This window comes from Mustelus asterias, unplaced genomic scaffold, assembly GCF_964213995.1.
Source record: "Mustelus asterias unplaced genomic scaffold, sMusAst1.hap1.1 HAP1_SCAFFOLD_196, whole genome shotgun sequence".
In the NCBI taxonomy this organism is placed as follows: domain Eukaryota; kingdom Metazoa; phylum Chordata; class Chondrichthyes; order Carcharhiniformes; family Triakidae; genus Mustelus; species Mustelus asterias.
Window position 1 is genome coordinate 640,519 of NW_027590189.1, and position 21,455 is coordinate 661,973.

A 21,455-nucleotide genomic window follows, 5' to 3' on the forward strand; every position below is an offset into this window, starting at 1 on the left:
ATGTGCAAACTCCACACAGACAGTGACCCAAGCTGGTTATCGAACACAGGTCCCTGGAGCTGTGAAGCAGCAGTGCTAACCACTGTGCCATCGTGCCGCCCCACCTTCTCACATTACCTTACTCACATCACTTTACCTTCTCACATTATTTAATCCTATTTTAATTTTGTACACCTCGAGCAAATCTCCCCTCCATCTCCTTTTCTCCAAGGAGAACAACCCCAGCTTCTCCAGCCTAGCCTTGTGGATAAAATTCCTCATTCCTGGAACCATTTCGGTAAATCTCCTCTGCACCCTCTCCAGGACCCTCACGTCCTTCCAAAGGTGTGGTGACCAGAACTGAGCTCAGTGTTCTGTTGTGGCCTCACCCAGAGCTTTAGAAACTATCAGCATAACCTCCCTGCTTTTGTTCTCAATTCCTCTGTTTCTGAAGCCCGAGAACACATCGTCTCCAAATGGGAATGGTCAACATTTTTGCTTGAACATAAAATGCATTTTAACAACAGTTTGGCTGAAGAAGATTTTGTCCAATGAAGGAAAGAGTTGTTGACACAAAAAGAAGCCATTTTGAACTTGCTCTCTCCAAAAGAGCATCCAGAATGTGAGATTCTGGGAAATGAAATTAAAAATGAAGCTGCAGCTACAACAGAGCAAGAAGAAGACATTTCAATGTGGAATTGAGTGGAATATTCTCTCTGGATTTAAACAATGGAGAAACTGCAAACATGGAAGAAAATAAAGTTCAAAACGTGCACTCTGAACAGACTGTTTTCAAAACTGAAGTTGAAAATTCACAGATGAACAGCAATGAGGACTCTCCTCTTGCAGGAGGAACTTTGCACAATAATTATTATAAGAAGAAAAACTTCAGAAAACACTGCAAGCAGTAATTTCCATCTTCAGTGGACTGAGATTCCTGGACATGGAACCCAGCAGTGTGCTGTTACCAAGCTGGACTTGTGACTGTGAAGTGGACAATGGGGGGATTATTATGTCTATTGCAGGTTATAAGGTAATTAAACATTAGACTTTGGAACGGGAGTTGGCCATTTGGCTCTTTGAGCCTGCTTCATCATTTGATAAGATCACAACTATTTAGATATACAGCATGTTGTACATTGTTAAAAGCAAAATACTGTGGATGCTGGAATCTGAAACAAAAACACAAAATGCTGGCAAATCTCAGCAGGTCTGACAGCATCTATCGGGAGAGAGAAGAGCCAATCTTTCGAGTCTACATTGTAATGTTTCAAATGGGATAATACGAGGATGATACATTTTCATTTCTTCATGGGGAAGGTGTTGCAAAGATCTAATTTCATAATTCCTATGTTTTAGAAGTATGAGTTAGTTCAACAATTGCTTTTTTTAAAACTTAAGGTAAATGGAAAACCTGCACTGAGAATCTGACAGAAACACCCTAAGGGGATTCACATTCACAAGACGTGGCCAATGTTGGTTTAAGATGTCAAAACTCGAAGGGTGAGAAGTGTAAAAGGGCAGCTGGGCTCTTTTAGCTGGAGACCTGGAGACTTTGGTTCTGACAGTGAGTGCCCTGTCTTTGTTAGAGAGCGGAATTCTTCATGCAGACCTCAGGAAAAAAAGGTTTAGTTTTGAAGCTAAATATCTATCAGACATCCCAACAGATGTGTTAGCACGGGGATAAGTGAGCCCTGGTTGGAATTCTGGGTGTTTCTCACAGAAAGCAAGCAGTCTGCAGTTAGCTTGGAGGCCGTCAGCTATGGAACCAGGAGCTGTGAACCAGCTGTGGGACCAGAAGCCACTGGGTCATTGGGAATCAGGGGTGCTGCCAATGTTTAAATCCCTCAGCAAGAAAGCAGCGAAGCCCACGGTTGGACTGAGGAGTCTACAGTTTTGAGGTCTCAAAGGAAAATTGTAGAATTGTTTAGCCAAAAGCTAATGGAAAGGCCCTCCGTAAAATCTTGGAGCCTGGAGAATAGCTGGAAGAGTGAGGAAAATTAAAGTGAATTCTGCAGAGCTTTGACATTCCTTTGAGAGTCCCAGGAACATAATTGAACTTTCAAGATATCATTAAGTATAAAGAAAAACTTTTGGGGTGAGGTTAAAAAACAGGTTTATACCATCTTTATCGATGACAGTATTCAGTTTGGAGTGCTGTATTCTTAAATTTTATTTTGTTTTATATCCACAGTAAAGTTTGTTTTTGTTTAAAAATGTTAAATCTTTTCATGTAATTCTTTTAGTTAGTCACTGGGTGTTCACAATTTTCTTTAAATTTTAATTATCCCGACCGGGATCACAAAACATTCACACAAACAATGTTTCAGAGCAAAGCAAAGAAGAAAAAATGTGACTTTCCTCCTTTTGTACAAAGCATTACATATAAAGACACCCCTCTCCTCAGAACCACAATAAGTTGTTAATATTCTCTTCATGAAATAATCTGATCATTGAAAGACTTATGCTATGTTCATGGTGCTGGCTTTTAATATTTTGTTGTATAAATTTTGTTCTTGTTTAAAAATGTGGAATCTTGTGTTGCAATTCTTTGTTAATCACTGGGTATTTGAGTTTCTCTTTAAACATTAACAATCCTGATTAGGATCAGAACAATACACAGCAACATATTTCACAATGAATCAAAGAAACAAAATGTACAAAGTATTACATTATAGGACACTGCTGTTCTAGGATCCACAATAATTTCTTAGCTCGAGCACTTACTTTAATGAAACAATCTGATAATATGAATAAAATTTATACTAATTGTCGTCCCTTCTAAAGCAGGAGGGCGATCGCCCAGCACAGAGGGTAATTTGGGATTTCTCCCATAGACCAATTAACAGGGATTCTACCCTCCAACCACCTGAAGTGAATTCTTTCCCTGAATCGTCCAGGCCAGTGCAGTTATCAACTTGCAGTTTGGCTGATCAGCTGAGATTTTCTGCAGCATTTCATCGATCACCGTGTGATTCCTTTCACAGAGTCCATCACTGAAAGGACTTTCAGCTGCCGTGTTCATGACCAGAATGTTCATGTTTTCACACTTCTCCAAACTCATCATTAACAAATTCCCCTCCATTATCAGTCAGAAACTTAGCTGGTGCCCCAGGTCCAGTCCCTGTCCACTTCTCCATCACTTGGTCTAGAATCATCCTTTTGTCCTTGCCATGTATTATTGGAGAAAGACTAAATTGGATCACCCTGTCGATCATGTGTAGAATGAAAATATTTCTGTCTTTGTCTCATACCTTTCGATCCACGTAAATACCTCGTTAAGGTCATGTGCCAAGGGCAGCTTTACAATCGGATGTGACAGCATCCTTCAATACTTTTCACACATTCCACACTTTGCATTAGTCTGTTCTCTGAGCCTCAGATACTCTTCATCAACTCTCCTGCATCTTTTTGCGGGATTTTTAATCTTTAACAAGGATAAGAAAATTGTTTGCGTAGCTTTAAGACTGGTTACGGTCTTTATCTCTGGGACGGAAGGGTAGCACACTGGTTAGCACTTTTGCCTCAGTGCCAGGGACCCGGGTTCGATTCCCGGCTTGGGTCACTGTCTCTGTGGAGTTTGCATGTTCTCCCCATGTCTGAGTGGGTTTCCTCCGGGTGCTCCGGTTTCCTCCCACGTTCTGATAGACGTGCTGGTTAGGTGCATTGACCCGAACAGGCGCCGGACTGCGACGACCAGGGGAATTTCACGGTATCTGTTTCCCCGTCATTCCTGAGATTCATTCACCTATTAGTGCTTTTCCAATCCTGTCTTTTTTGTGATATCCAGATCTGCTAAATATACTTACACCCTCATTCAAAACTTGACAAAGTCTGACTATGCTTCACAGGCACCCATCAGATCATCTTTCTTGTAAATCTCATCAATGAAACCGAGTAAAAGATCCAAACCTTGATCAGTGGATTTCCAGCTCAGAAAATGTTTTGCTGCCAATTTTCCTTTCGTTAGACAGTGGCAATGCCAAGGCCAGACCTTGTTTTCTCATTGTTAGGGATGTAACCCATGTCCACATCTCCACTTCATTCTTCCACTGGTCGTATGGTTCAGGCTCCGAGAACATCGGCGGGTAATCAGACCCTGACAATTCCCACTGGCTTTCATCTCACACAAAAGCTGCTGGGACTGTAAACTTCTGTCTGAAATATACTTTCCTCCAGTTTCCAAACTTCACCATTGGACAAACATTCTCTGTTACCATGTTATAATCCTAACAGCCTTATGGTGAAGGAAGAAACTGGAACCAATCTTTACTTGGAATAGATTTAACTCCCAACTCTTTATACATACTTTCTTCAAACATACTCATATAATTATTTGATCAAAGCCCTCCATCTGTACATTCTTAAACTCAATTGATTCAATTAACACCCATAGTCAGGGCAGGAATCCGGGTTCAATTCCAGCCTCGGGTGACTGTGTGGAGTTTGCATGTTCTCCTCGTGTCTGTGTGGGTTTCCTCCGGGTGCTCCGGTTTCCTCCCACCTTCTAAAGATGTGCCGGTTAGGTTGCTTGTCCATGCTAAATTGCCCCTTAGTGTCAGGGGGATTAGCAGGGTAAATGTGTAGGTTTACTGGAGTGGGGCCTGGTTGGGATTGTGGTCGGTGCAGACTCAATGGGCCGAGTGACCTCCTTCTGCACTGTAGGAATTCTGTGATTAAAAAGAAAAGGTCTCTAATCGGTGTGAACTTGTTGGTGTGTCAGCAAGTTGGATGACTGATGACGTTCCCTAAACTCAGGGCAGGGGAATGGCCTCTCCTCAATGTGGACTTGCTGGTGTCTCAGCAGGTTGGATGAATCAGTGAATCTCTTCTCATGCACAAAACATATCAAAGGTCTTTCCCCAGTGCGACCACATTGGTGTTTTAGCAGACTGGATGACTCAATGAATCCTTCTCTTGGAGCAGGTGAATGGGTTCTTCCTGCTGTGAACTCGCTGGTGTGTCAGCAGGTTGGATGACTGAGTGAATCCCTTCCCACATACGGAGCAAGTGAATGGCCTCTCCCCAGTGTGAACTCGCTGGTGTGTCAGCAGATGAGGTGACCGTGTGAATCCCTTCCCACACTCAGCGCAGGTGAACAGCCTCTTCCTGGTGTGGCTGCGTTGATGTGTCAGCAGACAGGATGACTCAGTGAACGCTTTCCCACACTCAGAGCAGATGAATGGTCTCTCTCCAGTGTGGATTCGCTGGTGTGTCAGCAAGTTGGATAACTGAGTGAATCCTTTCCCACACTCAGCACAGGTGAATGGTCTCTCCCTGGTGTGAACTCGCTGGTGTGTCCGCAGGGTAGATGAATCCTTGAATCCCTTCCCACACTCAGTGCAGGTGAATGGCCTCTCCCCACTATGAACTCGCTTGTGTGTCTGCAGGTGCGATGACTGAGTGAATCTCTTCCCACACTCAAAGCAGATAAAAGGTCTTTTCCCAGTGTGGATGTGTCGGTGAATTTCCAGTTGAGATGGAGCTTTGAATCCTTTCCCACAGTCCCCAGATTTCCACGGTTTCTCCATGGTGCGGGTGTCCTTGTGTCTCTCCAGGTTTGATGATCAATTGAAGCCTTGTCCACACACACAAAGCGAGTATGGTTTCTCCTCCCTGTGAATGGTGTGATATTTATTTCAGGGTGTGTAATTGGTTAATGGTCTTTCCACAGTCAGTTCGCTGGTACACTCTCACTCAGATCTGTGTGTCTTGATGCTTTTCCAGTCACATATTTAAACCTTTTGACGCAGACAGAACACCATTTCTTTATACACGCTTTTTTCATACACACTCATATAATGATCCAATCAACGCCCTCCATCTGTACATACTTCAACTCAATTCGAGACTGAAAGAGCGATGATATTCAGGTCCTTTTGAATCGAGTGAATGTGTCAGGTCTCGGTGTGACGTTTGGTTTCAGATTTCTATCGCAAATCTTCTCCTTCTCAAAACCTGTAAAAGGAATTTAGAAAAGTCAGCACTGTCAGTACAGCAGAGAAATTCAGAACACACGATTCTAGTTTCAGTTGAACATTCATTCCTATTTTGTTCACCAAAAGTTGTAAACCTCAATCTCACATATTCCCTCTGCTCTCACTCTGCTGTATCTAATATACACCCTCACAATTCTCCTGAAGGTGCTGATTGATGCTGAGTGGCCGACCCCTACTCACTGCTTCCTGACCTGGAGACCTGAAAACCTTGATGCAGACTGCCAGACTCAATACAAACACAACCCATAGGTACAGATTCTGGAGGAAAACATGTGTTGAATAAACACTGCTGTATTACTTGCTCAGAGCTTCATGACCATGTCAGTAAGAACTTCATTAAGGTGCTGAGTGTTCACAAACACAAACTCGCTGCTTATGAGAATGCTGGAATTAGAGATGATCCAAGATTTCAAGCTCAACTGGATGGACAACTGAAGGAAATAATCTTGCAGAGATACAAGGGTACAGCGGGAGAATGGGACTGGCTGGATTGCTCGACAGAGAGTCAGCACGGACTCGAATGAACATCTTCTGTGCTGTAATTAATCAATGTCTGGAAAGGTATGTCACCACAGTGCTATATTACAAATTTGAAATAACAATAAATGAAATTTATCACAGAACCATAAATAATATATCTAATATGTACCTAACAACAAAACTAGACATAACACTGAGCTATATAAAATTACTGTCCCACAAAGAATCATAAATTTACACCAGATTACACCAAACATATCCAAACATGCCAAACCTTACTATATTCCACTTAAATGTCAACTATCTCCTGAAGAAACCAGCCCTTTAATTGTGAACATTAGGAACGAGACCATCCTTTTAGCCAGACAAATCAATGTATCAAGCTGAGGGAGCAAAGGATGTCAATGTCTTTCAGAGAGAGCGAGAGACCTGGGCCAACCTTTCCAGAGTCTGCAGCCTCCCTGGATTCACTTCCTTACCCTTCAGTTGCTGCAAGTCCCCAATTTCCCCCAGAATGAGAAAAGAAATGGAAAGGGGGAGAAAAGAAAGTGTTTGACTCACAGATGTTGGCCTCTTTGGAGGGAGTTTGATTCCGTCTGAAGCTCAACCTGCATTGTCACAAAGACCGCGCTCTGATTGGCTGGAGGACCAGAGTCCTTCCGGTCTTCCAAGAATTTCCATTGGTCAACACCTCAAGCAGGGGTCAGAAACATTTCCGCACATGCGCAGATTCCCCTTTCCCTTGGACATGCGCAGATTCGAGCCCGGGCTACTGAGCGATTTCCCCAGCGCAAGGCATTGTGGGGCATCCGGCCGCCATTACTCCTCTGGAGCCCAGTCTCCAAACTCCTGGGACTGGGATGAAAGGTGGAGGCGGGAGTGACTGCACCCAGAAACAAAGCACATGTGGGTAGTCACTAGATTATATATTGATGCCCCATTAGCAAAGCAGTTCACCTTCAGGCATAAAGATTGAAATTTTGGGGTGAGACACTAGGGAGGGCAAGAGGTAGTCTGAAATTGAAACCGAGAGTTAGCACATAAAGTGGAGAAGAATTGATTTGATTTATTATTGTCACATGTATTGGGATACAATGAAAAGTATTGCTTCTTGCACACTATAAAGACAAAACATATCGTTCGTAGAGTACATGGGGAGAAGGAAAGGAGAAGGTGCAGAATGTAGTGCTACAGTCATAGCTAGGGTGTTGAGAAAGATTAATTTAATATATGTTAGGTCCATTCAAAAGTCTAATTGCAGCAGGGAATTGAAAAAGAAAGCAGGAGGAGAAAAGGATGAATTAGTGGAACAATCAATGGGGAGGAAGGTGGGTGTGAGAGGACAGAGATTTATAGTTTGAATGGGACAAACATGCCTAATGATAACCAGAATTTTCAGTTCTGATTTTGTATCCTGTACTTGATTACTTGATAACTTCAATCCTGCCATATACATTCATAATCTCTATCAGGTCAGCACTCAGCCTTGGCTTTTCCAGAGAATAGGGTGGCATGGTGGGACAGTGGCTAGCATTGCTGCCTCACAGCACCAGGAACCCCAGGCCTTGGGTGACTGTGGGATATGCACATTTGCCCCTTGTCTGTGTGGGTTTCCTCCAGGTCTCTAATTTCCTCCCACAGTCCAAAGATGTGTAGGTTAGTTGAATTGGTCATGGTGAATTGCCCCTTAGTGTCCAAAAATGTGTAGATTAGGGGTATTAGCAGGGTGAATACATGAAGCTATGGGGATAGGGCATGAGGTAGATGCATTGTCGGAGAGTCGCCGCAGACTCAATGGGCCTCCTTCTGCACTGTAGGGATTCTATGATTCTACGAAAACATTCCCAACCTGTTTAGTCTCTCCATTAACTTAAAAGCACTCTCAGTTCTGGTATCATTCTTGTGAATCTTTCTTGCATCATCTCGAGATTCTCTGTCAATCTTAAACGGGCAGACAATTAAAATTTAGATTCAGTTTAACTTGGTTGCTTGAGCCTAATTACTCAGTTCCAGACTGACTCTGAAACACTTCAGTTCAAAAGAGAGTTTACCATCAGGCAAGACAGGACTCTGAAATGGCAAATAATAACAATGTTTATTTAAAAGAAAAAGATTTACCTGTGAAATACATGAGGAAGTTTTGCCACCTCAATTGGGGGATCACCCCAGGTAAAAGTGTGAATGTTCCTGAGGTTCCTGAACTAACAGTAACTTCCCAAAATCCTGCCCCAGGGGCACTCAGTATCTCCACGAATAGAGCTCAACTTGTAAACACAAGATGGTTCTTGAAACAGACCTTTAACTCTTTAAGCAGCATTACCTCATCTCCAATACATTCATAGAATCATAGAGTGCAGAAGAGGCCCTTCAGCCCATCGAGTCTGCACCAACACACGAGAAACACCTGAACTCCCATCTAATCACATCTACCAGCACTTGGCCCATAGCCAGCAATTTATATTCAGATCACTGATACTTAGAGATGCTTTCACTGTGAAGTCATCAATTAATCCAGTCTTGTTGTATAATACCAGTGCGAGTGAAGCCTGCTTTCAAACGTACTCTTCCCAGAAACTATCCCCAAAACATTCTATGAACTCATCTACATGACCTTCGTCCAGCTGACTTTCCCAGTTTATAAATAGATTAAAATCCCTCTTGATTATTGCCGTAGCTTTACCACAAACTGCCATTACCTTTTCCTTTGTACTCTGTCCTACCGTGTCGTTACAATTAGAAAGCCTGTCCATCACTCACTCCCACAAGTGAATTTTGCCTTTACCATTTCCTCATCTCAAACCAAACCACTCCAAACATCCTAGTTTCCTGAACTTAGATCATCCCTCCCTAATGTGCTAATACTGCCAATAATCAACAGAGACACCCTTCCACCGTTTCCCAGACTCCTGTCCCTCCTGAATGTCACATACACATGTTTAGCTCACCACTGACTTCTCAGGGGCAATTACCGGTGGTCAATAAATGCTGGGTGAGCCAGTGACACCTACATCCCATGAATGAATAGGAACAAATTCAGGCCCCACTCTATGTCTCTCTAATGGCGATCAACTCATAATTCTTTCCTTATATTTGTGCTGCTGTCAGTTCATCAGTTGTGTTTCAAAAGCTACGTGTGTTTAGATGCAGAGCCTTTAGTTTTGTCCCTTTAATATTTTTGTAGCGTCTAACCACATCTACTGATGTAATCTATAATTTGCTCTTTCATTATCTTCCTGTCACAGTCTGTTTATCATTTCCCAAATTCTTACCTTTCTCTCATTCCTTACTCTTTCGTTTGCCACATCTTCCAAAACGTATCAGAAAAGAACCAACAATGGAACAGTCGGTAATCAGTCTCCTCTTACCCTCGAGAAATCAAGGACGCAAACATGTGTGATTGACACAAAGTTGATTTAATCTATACTCAGAATCTTAAACTCCAGTGTAGTTACAAGGATTATTAACTTCAACTTCAACCGAAACAACCTCTAACTGTCAGAATGAGCATGGTTCAGTCTTGTGATTAACAGCAGCAATAAAAGCAGAAACCAACTCCTGTAATCATTTGTGAACTCGCTGGTGTTTCTGCAGGGTGTTCGCACGGGTGAATCCTTTCCCACACACTGAGCAGATGAATAATGTCTCCCTGGTGTGACTGTGCTGGTGTTTCAGCCGGAGGGAATGCTGAGTGAATCGCTTCCCACACACACAGCAGATAAACGGTCTCTCTCCAGTGTGAACTCGCTGGTGAATCAGCAGATCCATTTTGCCTTTGAAGCTCTTCTCACAGTCTGAACATTTAAAAGGTCTCGTGTCAGAGTGAACACGTTGGTGTGAAGTGAGTTGGGCAGACTGGGTGAATCCCTTCCCACACTCGGAGCAGGTGAATGGTCTCACACCAGTGTGAATGCGCTTGTGTCTCAGCAAGGTGGATGACTGAGTGAATCCCTTCCCACACACAGCAGGTGAATGGCCTCTCCCCAGCGTGAACTCGCTGGTGATCCAACATTTTGCATAACTGAGCGAATGCCGTCCCGCACTCAGGACAGGTGAATGGTTTCTCTCCAGTGTGAACTCGCCGGTGTGAATGCCGGCTGGATAACTGAGTGAATCCCTTCCCACACTCAGCACAGGTGAACCACCTCTCCCCAGTGTGAACTCGATGGTGTGTCGAAAGATTGTATTTGGTTTTAAAACTCTTCTCACAGTCAGAACATTTAAAAGGTCTCATGTCAATGTGAATAAGTTGGTGTGCAGTGAGGTGGGTTAGTCGAGTGAATCCTTTCCCACATTCAGAACAAGTGAACGGCCTCTCTCCAGTGTGACTGCGTTGATGAATTTCCAGTTCAGAAGGGTAACTGAATCCCTTTCCACAGTCCCCACATTTCAACAGTTTCTCCATGGTGCAGGTGTCCTTGTGTCTCTCCAGGTTGGATAATCAGTTGAAGCCTCATCCACACACAGAACACGTGTATGGTTTCTCCTCGCTGCGAATGATGTGATGTTTTTTCAGGCTGTGTAAGTGGTTAAAGCTCTTTCCACAGTCAGTTCACTGGAACACTCTCACTCGGGTGTGTGTGTGTCTCGGTGCTTTTCCAGTCACACTGATGTTCGAAATCTTTTCAAACAGACAGAACAAACATCTCTCCTTCCACATTCAAATTCAAGTCCTGATGAATTAAGTGACTGTAAAATCAGCAGATAATTTCCTGTCTGCAAATCCTTTCCTTCTAATCCCCAGTAAAATATCTACAGTCACCTGTGCTCTAACTAGTGTCTCAGATTTCACAGTAACTCCATTGCAATGTTAATGTAAGCCTTACTTGTGACGAATAGATCAACTTTAAACTTTACACATGAGATGACTGAGTACACCCTTTCCCATGTACAGGGCACACGAATGGTCTCTCACCATTAAGAACTCACTGGTTAATGAATGAATCTTTTCCCACACATAGGGCACGTGAATGGCTTCACTCCAGCATGAGTGCGCTGGTGTTCCTGCAGGATATTGTTGCTTTCAAAGCTATTCTCATAGTTATAAAATTTAAAGATCTCACATTGGTGTGACTACGCTGGTGTCTACAGATTGGATAAATGAGAAAATCCCATCCCACACATGGTGCAGGTGAACAGTCTTTCCCCAGTGTGAGTGCGTCGATGAATTTCCACACAATGGGTAATTGAATTATTTCCCACAGTCCCTGCACTGGAACACTGTGTGTGTGTGTGTGTGTGTGTGTGTGTGTGTGTGTGTGTGTGGGGTGGGGGGGGGGGAGGGATTGATGCTTTTCCACTTACGCTGATGTTTGATTTTTTTTCCCACAGACAGAACACACAAACATTTCTCCCTCCACATTCAGAAGCCGATGGTATTCAGATCCTGATGAATTGAGTCATTGTCAGATCTTGAAGTGATGCTTGATTTGAGTTTCCTGTCTGTTAGTCCTCTACTTGTAACTCTGAAAATCCAGTTCATACAGGTCAGTCCAGGACACAAATTCAGAACAGATAATTCTAGTTCGTGGGGAATACTTATTTCTCTCTTGTTTCCCAAAGCTGCAAATTCCAATTCCACGCATTTTCCCTCAACTCATCACAATGGCTTCACAGTTACCAATACTGAGACTCGCATTGAATTCTAGATTATTAACTGAATTTAAATTCCACCAGCTATCCTGGTATGTTTTTAACCATTATCCCCAGAACATTATTCTTGTCCTCTGGATTACTGGTGTACTGCACCCCAATGGAGAATAGGAATGACCCAGAGCTGAATGGTTCCACTCAAGGGTCCGTAATATCCAGGTTCTGATTGATCAAGTGACTCTCTCAGATCTTGATGTCTTGTTAGATTTCAGTTTTCTGTGTGTAAATCCTCCCCTTTGAACTCTCTGTAAAAGGCGGTTCCAAAATCCATCAGTGTGAGTGCAGGAGAGAAATTCCCCCCATTCTCTCCTCCTGCTCCAGGGTCAGTAAAGTGAGTGAAAGATGATTCTCATTAACAAACCCATTGCTGCATTTCCTTCCTGAAGCCACATTTGTCCACTGGGGCCTGGCCCCGGGAGAAAGCGCTGCAGCTGCCGTTGTGTTGGGTGTTGAGGCGGTGCCGCTAGTTCCTTATTGGGGGTGTTGAAGCCTCCACTGGGTGTGTGGAGCCTCCCCTCCCACCCACTGCCCCTAACGCTGCCTCCGCTTATCCGCCTCCTTCCCGCCTGAAGATCAGACAAACAAGCGCCTGTCCCTGGACATGAGCCGCACTGCACATGCCCAACGTCACAATGCCCGGGGACTAATTGACGGCAGCTCTGGACCAATAGGAAGAGGGGGCGGGCCTGGAGGACCGAGCGGGAGCGGCTGGTCCTCCAACCAATCAGAGTGAATGAGGGGCGGGGCCTAAAACATGCGCAGTGACCTGTAAAGATTCTCATTCCAACCATTATTCTGTAAATTGAGTTTGTGTCTCTGTGCCCTGGTTGTGAACAGAATTCCCACTTACCTGATGAAGGAGCAGCGCTCCGAAAGCTAGTGGCTTGTGCTACCAAATAAACTTGTTGGACTTTAACCTGTTGTTGTGAGACTTCTTACTGTGTTTATCCTCGTTTTCACAGAGTCAGATATCTAATTAATCAGGCAATTAGAATCCAAAGCAGGAATATACTTCTGAGGCTGGAAAAGGCTCTGTTCAGACCCCATTTGGAGTATTGTGAGCAGTTTTGGGCCCCATATCTAAGGAAGGATGCGCCGGCCTTGGAAAGGGTCCAGAGGAGGTTCACAAGAATGATCCCTGGAATGAAGAGCTTGTCGTATGAGGAACGGTTAAGGACTCTGGGTCTGTACTCGGAGTTAAGAAGGATGAGGGGGGATCTTATTGAAACTTACAGGATACTGTGAGGCCTGGATTGGGTGGACATGGAGAGGATATTTCCACTAGTAGGAAAAACTAGAACCAGAGGGCACAACCTCAGGCTAAAGGAACTATCCTTGTGAGGAATTTCTTCAGCCAGAGAGTGGTATATCTGTGGAACTCTTTACCACAGAAGGCTGTGGAGGCCAGGTTATTGAGTGTCTTTAAGACAGAGATAGATAGGTTCTTTATTAATAAGGGGATCAGGGATTATTTCTCTATACCCTAGCTATGACTGTAACACTACATTCTGCACTCTCTCCTTTTCTTCTCTATGAACGGTATGCTTTGTATAGGGTGGAAGAAACAATACTTTTCATTGTATACTAATACATGTGACAATAATAAATCAAATCAAATCATAGTATTGTCTGCTATGGCATTTCAGGTGCTCATCTCAATGCTTGTTCAATGTTGTGAGGGTTCCCGAGCAGCCTGTGACCCGTGTGAATGTGTTTGTGTATCAGCAGATATATTTTGCATTTAACTCACTTCTCACAAACAGGACTTTGAAAGGTTCCTTATCAGTGTGAACAAGTTGATGTGTGTTGAAGTGGGACAACTGAGTGAATCTCTCCCCACACATGGAGCAGGTGAGCGATTCTCCTCAGAGTCAATGCGCTGGTGGACACTGAGTTCACATGATCACCTGAACCCAGTCCCACAGTGAGAGCTTCTGGATGGGTGCCTGTCAGAGTGAACATGCTGATGGCAAATCAACTCCACAGATTTTAAAACACTTTGTATAATCCATACATTCAAAAGATATTCCATCAGCGTGAACCCACTGGTGTGTTAACAAGGTGAATGAATTAGTGAATCGCTTCCCACACATGAAGCAGGTGAATGACCTCTCCTCGAAGTGAACTCACTAGTTTTGCTTCAGGATGACAATCACCTGAACCTCTTCCTGGACTGAGAACAGATGAGTGGAGTGGAACCATGTGAATGCACAGGTGAAGGATCAGTAAATATGGGTTTTTAATGTTCCTGTCACAATCTCAGCATTTAAATAGAATACAAGAGCAGGGATGTACTTCTGAGGCTGTACAAGGCTCTGGTCAGCCCCCAATTGGAGTATTGTGAGCAGTTTTGGGCCCCATATCTAAGGAAGGATGTGGTGGCTTTAGAAAGGGTCCAGAGGAGTTAACAAGAATGATCCCTAGAATGAAGAGCTTGTCGTATGAGGAACAGTTGAGGACTCTGGGTCTGTACTTGTTGGAGTTTAGAAGGATGAGGGGGGAGTAGAGCAAATCATCATTTAACAACTTCAGGTGACTTGTTCTACCCCACCTCGACCACTTTGTTTTCATTCTATTTTATTTAAATTTTACTGTTTTCTACCTTTTATTTCTTTGTCTTTCTTCATTTTTCTTCCCCCTCACTCTTTCCCCCTACTTTATGCCCCTTCCCTTACCTTTTCTCCCCCTTTGCTTCTCCTTTTCTAAATCCTACCTCTGTCTCATCCATTTTCTTCCCCCACCCCCCCCCCCCACCACCCCAAACGCCCCCCCCCCCCCCCCCCCCCCGCCACCATCCAACCCCCAAAATCTTCATTTTAACTTCTCTGCTGTTTGGCCATTCACATCCTTTATTCTCTCTGTGGACAGCTATTAGCTGGTTTCCCTGGTTTCTGTGGCTATGACTCATCTTTCACTCCCTCACCCTGCAGTACAAATATCTCCCACTTTCTATGCCTTTTAGCTTTGACAAAGGGACGTCTGGATTCGAAACATCAGCTCGTTCCTCTCCTTACAGATGCTGCCAGACCTGCTGAGATTTTCCAGCATTTTCTCTTGGTTTCAGATTCCAGCATCCGCAGTAATTTGCTTTTATCCAGTAGTTTCTTGCAATCTTGGGCAGAGCAGGAGCCATACCAAGCTGAAATACAACCAGAAAGCATGCTTTCTATGGTGCATCTGTAAAAGTTGGTGAGTGTTGTAGCTGACATGCCAAATTTCCTTTGTCTTCTGAGAAAGTAAAGGGGTTGGTGGGCTTTCTTAACTATAGTTGGCATGGGGGACCAGGACAGGTTGTTCCGATCTGGACACCTAAAATCTTGAAGCTCTCGACCCTTTCTACTTCATCCCCGTTGATGTAGACAGGGGGATATTCTCCTTTACGCTTCCTGAAATCGATGACAGTCTCCTTCATTTTGTTGACATTGAGGGAGAGATTATTGTTGCCCCACCAGTTCACCAGATTCTCTATCCCATTCTTGTACTCTGTCTCTTAATTGTTTGAGATCCGACCCACTATGGTGGTGTCATCGGCAAACTTGAAAATCGAATTGGAGAGGAATTTGGCCACACAGTCAGCGGTGTATAAGTCATAGCGAGGGTGCAGAGAAAGATCAACTTGCTGCGAGGTACATCCAGTCAAAAGTCTGATGGTAGCAGGATAGAAGCTGTCCTTGAGTTGGTTGATACATGACCTCAGACTTTTGTGTCTTTTTCCCGATGGAAAAAGGTGGAAGAAAGAATGTCCGGGGTGCGTGGGGTCCTTATTTATGCTGGCTGCTTTGCCAAGGCAGTGGGAAATGTAGACAGAGTCAATGGATTGGAGGCTGGTTTGCGTGATGGATTGGGCTACATTCATGACCTTTTGTAGTTTCTTGCAGTCTTCAGCTTCTCACATTCATCCCCATTTACCATCCCTCTCTCCCTCCATCCATCCCTCCCTACAACAAGAAACATTCACTCTGCATGGCAGTTTCATTCTCATTCCCCAGTCTGTATTCCAGCCTTTGTCACATCCACTCCATTCTCCGTTCTCAGGATAGGCATGTGCCTGTAAAAAAGGATAGGAAGGGTAGGATTCGAGAACCGTGGATAACCAGGGAAATTGAGGGATTGATCAAAAAGAAAAGAGTGGCGTACGTTAGGTTCAGGCAGCTAAAAATGGAGGGAGCTCTGGAGGAATACAAAGAAAGTAGGAAAGAACTCAAACGAGGAATTAGAAGGGCAAAAAGGGGTCACGAAATGTCCTTGGCAGACAGGATTAAGGAGAATCACAAGGCATTTTATTCATATGTTAGGAACAAAAGGGTTGTCAGGGAAAAAAATCGGACCTCTCAGGGACAAAAGTGGGGAATTATGCTGAGAGCCCAAAGAAGTAGGGGAGATCCTAAATGAATACTTTGCGTCGGTATTCACAAAGGAGAGGTATGTGTTGACTGGGAGTGTCTCGGAGGGGAGTGTTGACCCGTTAGCAAAAATCTCCATTACAAGGGAGGAAGTGTTAGGTTTTTTAGGGAATGTAAAGACTGACAAATCCCCAGGGCTTGATGGAATCTATCCAAGGCTGCTCATGGAGACGAGAGGTGAAATCGCTGGGCCTCTGACGCAAATCTTTGTCTCGTCACTGGATACAGGTGGGGTCCCAGAGGCTTGGAGGATAGCTAATGTGGTCCCGTTATTTAAGAAGGGTTGGAAGGATAACCCGGGAAATTATAGGCTGGTGAGCTTGACGTCCGTGGTGGGGAAGTTGTTGGAGAGGGTTCTTAGAGATAGGATGTATGCGCATTTAGAAAGGAATAAACTCATTAATGATAGTCAGCATGGTTTTGTGAGAGGGAGGTCATGCCTCACTAACCTGGTGGAGTTTTTTGAAGAGGTGACTAGAATGGTTGACGAGGGAAGGGCCGTGGATTTCGTCTGTATGGGCTTTAGTAAAGCATCTGACAAAGTCTCTCATGGTAGGCTGGTGCAAAAGGTTGGGTCTCATGGGATAAAGGGGGAGGTGGCTAGATGGGTGGAGAACTGGCTTGGTCACAGAAGACAGAGGGTGGCAGTGGAAGGGTCTTTTTCCGGCTTGATGCCTGTGACTAGTGGTGTTCCGCAGGGCTCTGTATTGGGACCTCTGCTGTTTGTGATTTATATAAACGATCTGGAAGAAGGTGTAACTGGGGTGATCAGTAAGTTTGCGGATGACACGAAAATGGCTGGACTTGCAGATAGTGAGGAACATTGTCAGAGGCTACAGAAGGATATAGTTAGGATGGAAATTTGGGCAAAGAAATGGCAGATGGAGTTCAATCCAGATAAATGCGAAGTGATGCATTTTGGTAGAACTAACGTAGGGGGGAGCTCTAAGATAATTGGCAGAACCATAAAGGGTGTAGACACGCAGAGGGACCTAGGTGTGCAAGTCCACAGATCCTTGAAGGTGACGTCAAAAGTGGAGAAGGTAGTGAATAAGGCATATGGCATGCTTGACTTTATAGGACGGGGCATAGGGTATAAAAGTTGGGGTCTGATGTTGCAGTTGTATAGAACGTTGGTTCGGCCGCATTTGGAATACTGCGTCCAGTTCTGGTCGCCACACTACCAGAAGGACGTGGAGGCTTTAGAGAGAGTGCAGAGGAGGTTTACCAGGATGTTGCCTGGTATGGAACGGCTTAGTTATGAGGAGAGATTGGGTAAACTGGGGTTGTTCTCACTGGAAAGACGGAGGATGAGGGGTGACCTAATAGAGGTGTCTAAAATTATGAAAAGCATAGATCGGGTGAACAGTGGGAAGCTTTTTCCCAGGTCAGTGGTGACATTCACGAGGGGTCATAGGTTCAAGGTGAGGGGGGTGGGGGGGAGGTTTAACACGGATATCAGAAGGACGTATTTTACACAGAGGGTGGTGGGGGCCTGGAATGCCAGGCAGGATGGTGGAGGCGGACACACTGGGAACATTTCAGACTTATCTCGATAGCCACATGAATGGAGTGGGAATGGAGGGATACAAAAGAATGGTCTAGTTTAGACCAGGGAGCGGCGTGGGCTTGGAGGGCCGAAGGGCCTGTTCCTGTGCTGTATTATTCTTTGTTCTTTTATTAGATATTACTGTTCAAAATTTATAATCTCTATAATTTAATATTTGTTGAAGGCGATCGCAGGCAGCAGATAAATCATTAATTCCACTCCAACTCAAAGCTATGGGGATATATTTGTACTTTCGCTCATTCACAATAAAACCCACACACCAAGCTTCAGATTTGCTTCTGTTATTATTTTAGTGCAGGTGTTATTATTTAAGCAGGTGGATTAGGGTGAGATTGACACCAACTCTTCATGGTCTCAGTCTGTCTCTGTGTTTGTGTGTGTGTGTGATAGTGTGTATGTCTGTGTGTCTCTGTTTGTCTGCATGCATCTGTGAACGTGTTTGTGTGTGTCTGCCAGTTTGCCTGTAGCTGTTTGTCTGAGATAGTGTATATCTACATATGTATTTGTGAGTTTCCCTGTGTCTGTAAATGTGTGTGCCTGCAAGTTTTCTTGTTGCTGTTTCTGAGATTGTTATTGAGTCTGTGAATTGGTTCATCTGCATTAAAGTATATTACAATAAAAAATAATAGCAACAAGAAAAATACAGCAGCACAATTCTCCAATAAGATCCTTTCATCGTCTGAGAAATCAGTGATCTCCCAGATAGAGACCTCACAGCACAAGAGGGAGCTCCCTCACTGTGTCTGTGTGTTCACTGCAGCAGGAGGAGGGTGGAATGAAGGAGTCTTGTGTTATTGTCAACCTTTTCAAGTTTAATAAATATTTTTGTTAAAAGTAAATTGGCCATTCAGTGACTCTGTTCATCCACATTTCTGAAACAAAATGATAAAAGTTATGGTCACTTGAGCCAGGGTTTTATTCTTGGACCCTCCTGTCCAATAGTAACATCAGCTGGGATTGCAACATTCCATCTCCTCTTGGCAGCTCATCGTGTCCAGGAGACCCACCTTCTGTTCTGTTCACCCAATTCCCACTAAACTGCTTTCAGATTTGGGTGAGTTTGTACAAAAGTGATAAAGGTGGATATTTAAGACACTTAAGTGAATAAAGGCACAAGATTCCACAGATTCTGAACAAACAAAATAAACTTTTCCATACACTGAGAAAGGGAAAACAATTCGCAATATGTGGAAGGTAAAACATTCAAGGACTTTAGAGAGGATGGGGAGATGGGATGGTAGTTTACAAGGGCATGTGTCAAGGATATTTTATAGAGAAGTGGGTGACGATATTGGATTTGGAGGAGAGGGAGCTATTGGCAATATCAGCTGATATGGAGAAGTTGTGCTGTCAGTAGTACAGTGGGAATAGGATTGAGGGATCAAGAGATGGGTCTCATGGACAAGATGAGCTCAAAGAGGACATGAGGGGAGGCAGGAGAGAAACTGCAGAAAGATGAGAGTTCAGAGCTCAGATAAAGGGGAACATTGGTCCAGTGGGTTAGGGGAAGGAGGGAAGCAGTAGAGACAGCTGATTGGATTGTCTCAAGCTTAGTGACAAAGAACATCGTGAGTTTTATTCCCAATGAGCACTTGTGGGGAAGTGAAGCTGGAAGAGGGACAAAAGGAGAGCAACTCAGAAGGAATTCAGTTGTGCTGATGATGTTAAAAAGATTCACAGTACTGAACACAAAGATAATTTATTTGACTTTCAGAATATTAAACCACATAACTGACTGGAATTCATTAACATCAACAAAAACAAACCCAATTAACATATTAGAGTCCTGGATAGTATTAACAGTAGATTCCAATTATTGTGGTTACTGGTGAATTCTTTGGTGTTTAAGCAGGTGGAATGATTGAGTGAATCCCTACCCACACTCGGAGCAGATGAATGGTCTCTCCCCGGTGTGAGTGCGCTGGTGTCTCAGCAGGCTGGAAGACTGAATGAATCCCTTCCCACACTCGGAGCAGGTGAATGGCCTTTCCCCAGTGTGGGTGCGCTGGTGAACAGTGAGGTCAGATGATCGCCTGAACCCAGCCTCACAGTGAGAGCACCGGAACGGTCTCTCATCAGTGTGAACACGTTGATGGGACATCAGTTCACCAGAACTTTTATAGCAATTCGCACAGTCAGAGCATTTAAAAGGTCTCTCCCCAGTGTGAGTGCGCTGGTGTGTCAGCAGGGTGGATGACTTAGTGAATCCTTTTCCACACTCGGAGCAGGTGAATGGCCTTTCCCCAGTGTGAACTCGCTGGTGTTGCAGCAGGCGGGATGACCGAGTGAATCCCTTTCCACACTCAGAGCAGGTGAATGGCCTTTCCCCAGTGTGGGTGCGCTGGTGTAGAACGAGGTCATATGATCGCCTGAACCCAGCCTCACAGTGAGAGCACCTGAATGGTTTCTTTTCGGTGTGAACACGTTGATGGGAAATCAGTTCACCAGCACTTTTGTAGAACTTCTCACAGTCACAACATTTAAAAGGTCTCTCCCCAGTGTGAACTCGCTGGTGTGTCAGCAGGCGGGATGACCGAGTGAATCCTTTTCCACACTCAGAGCAGGTGAATGGCCTCTCCCCAGTGTGAACTCGCTGGTGTACAGTGAGGTGATGTGAATGCCTGAACCCAGTCCCACAGTAAGGGCACCTGAATGGTCTCTCATCAGTGTGAACACGTTGATGGGACATCAGTTCACCAGCACTTTTGAAACACTTCCCACAGTCTGAGCATTTAAAAGGTCTCTCATCAGTGTGAGCCCGCTGATGAGTAAGTAGGTGGGATGACAGAGTGAATCCCTTCCCACACTCAGAGCAGGTGAATGGTCTCTCCCCAGTGTGACTGCGCTGATGAGTTTCCAGCTGGGATGGGTAATTAAATTCCTTCCCACAGTCCTCACATTTCTGCAGTTTTTCCATGGAGTGGCTGCATTTGTGTTTTGCCAGACCAGATGATCGGCTGAAGCCTCGTCCGCACACAGAACACGTGTACAGTGTCTCTCCACTGTGAACGGTGCTTTTTCTTTCCATGTTCAAAATCCACTGATAATCAGTTACAAAACATTGAGCAACTCTGGCAGATCCTGACCTATTTATTTTCAGTTTCCAGACTGCAAATCGTCCGCTTCTAGTCCCTGTGAAACTGATTTAAAACAGAAAAAAGGGGATTGAGAGAGAACCCAGAGAGAATAGAACTCAGAAAAAAGCAACAATAAAAAAACCCCACACAGGAGGCAGGAACCGAGTTCTGCATCCAACATGCAGCCTGATTCAAACCGACTCCTAACTGCTTCTAAACTCGAACCTCTAAAACAATAAGGTAGCACAGTGGTTAGCACTGCTGCTTCACAGCTCCAGGGTCCCGGGTTCGATTCCTG

At 44.3% G+C, this 21,455-nt stretch overlaps 1 protein-coding gene and 1 pseudogene across 1 annotated transcript in view; both read right to left on the minus strand.

The window, feature by feature from the left end:
• LOC144485514 (uncharacterized) overlaps positions 1–21,455 on the minus strand; it is a 175,567-nt gene that overhangs the window by 112,961 nt on the left and 41,151 nt on the right. The gene's annotated exons all lie outside the window — the stretch shown is intronic.
• Positions 4,693–21,144, minus strand: LOC144485506 (uncharacterized; annotated as a pseudogene).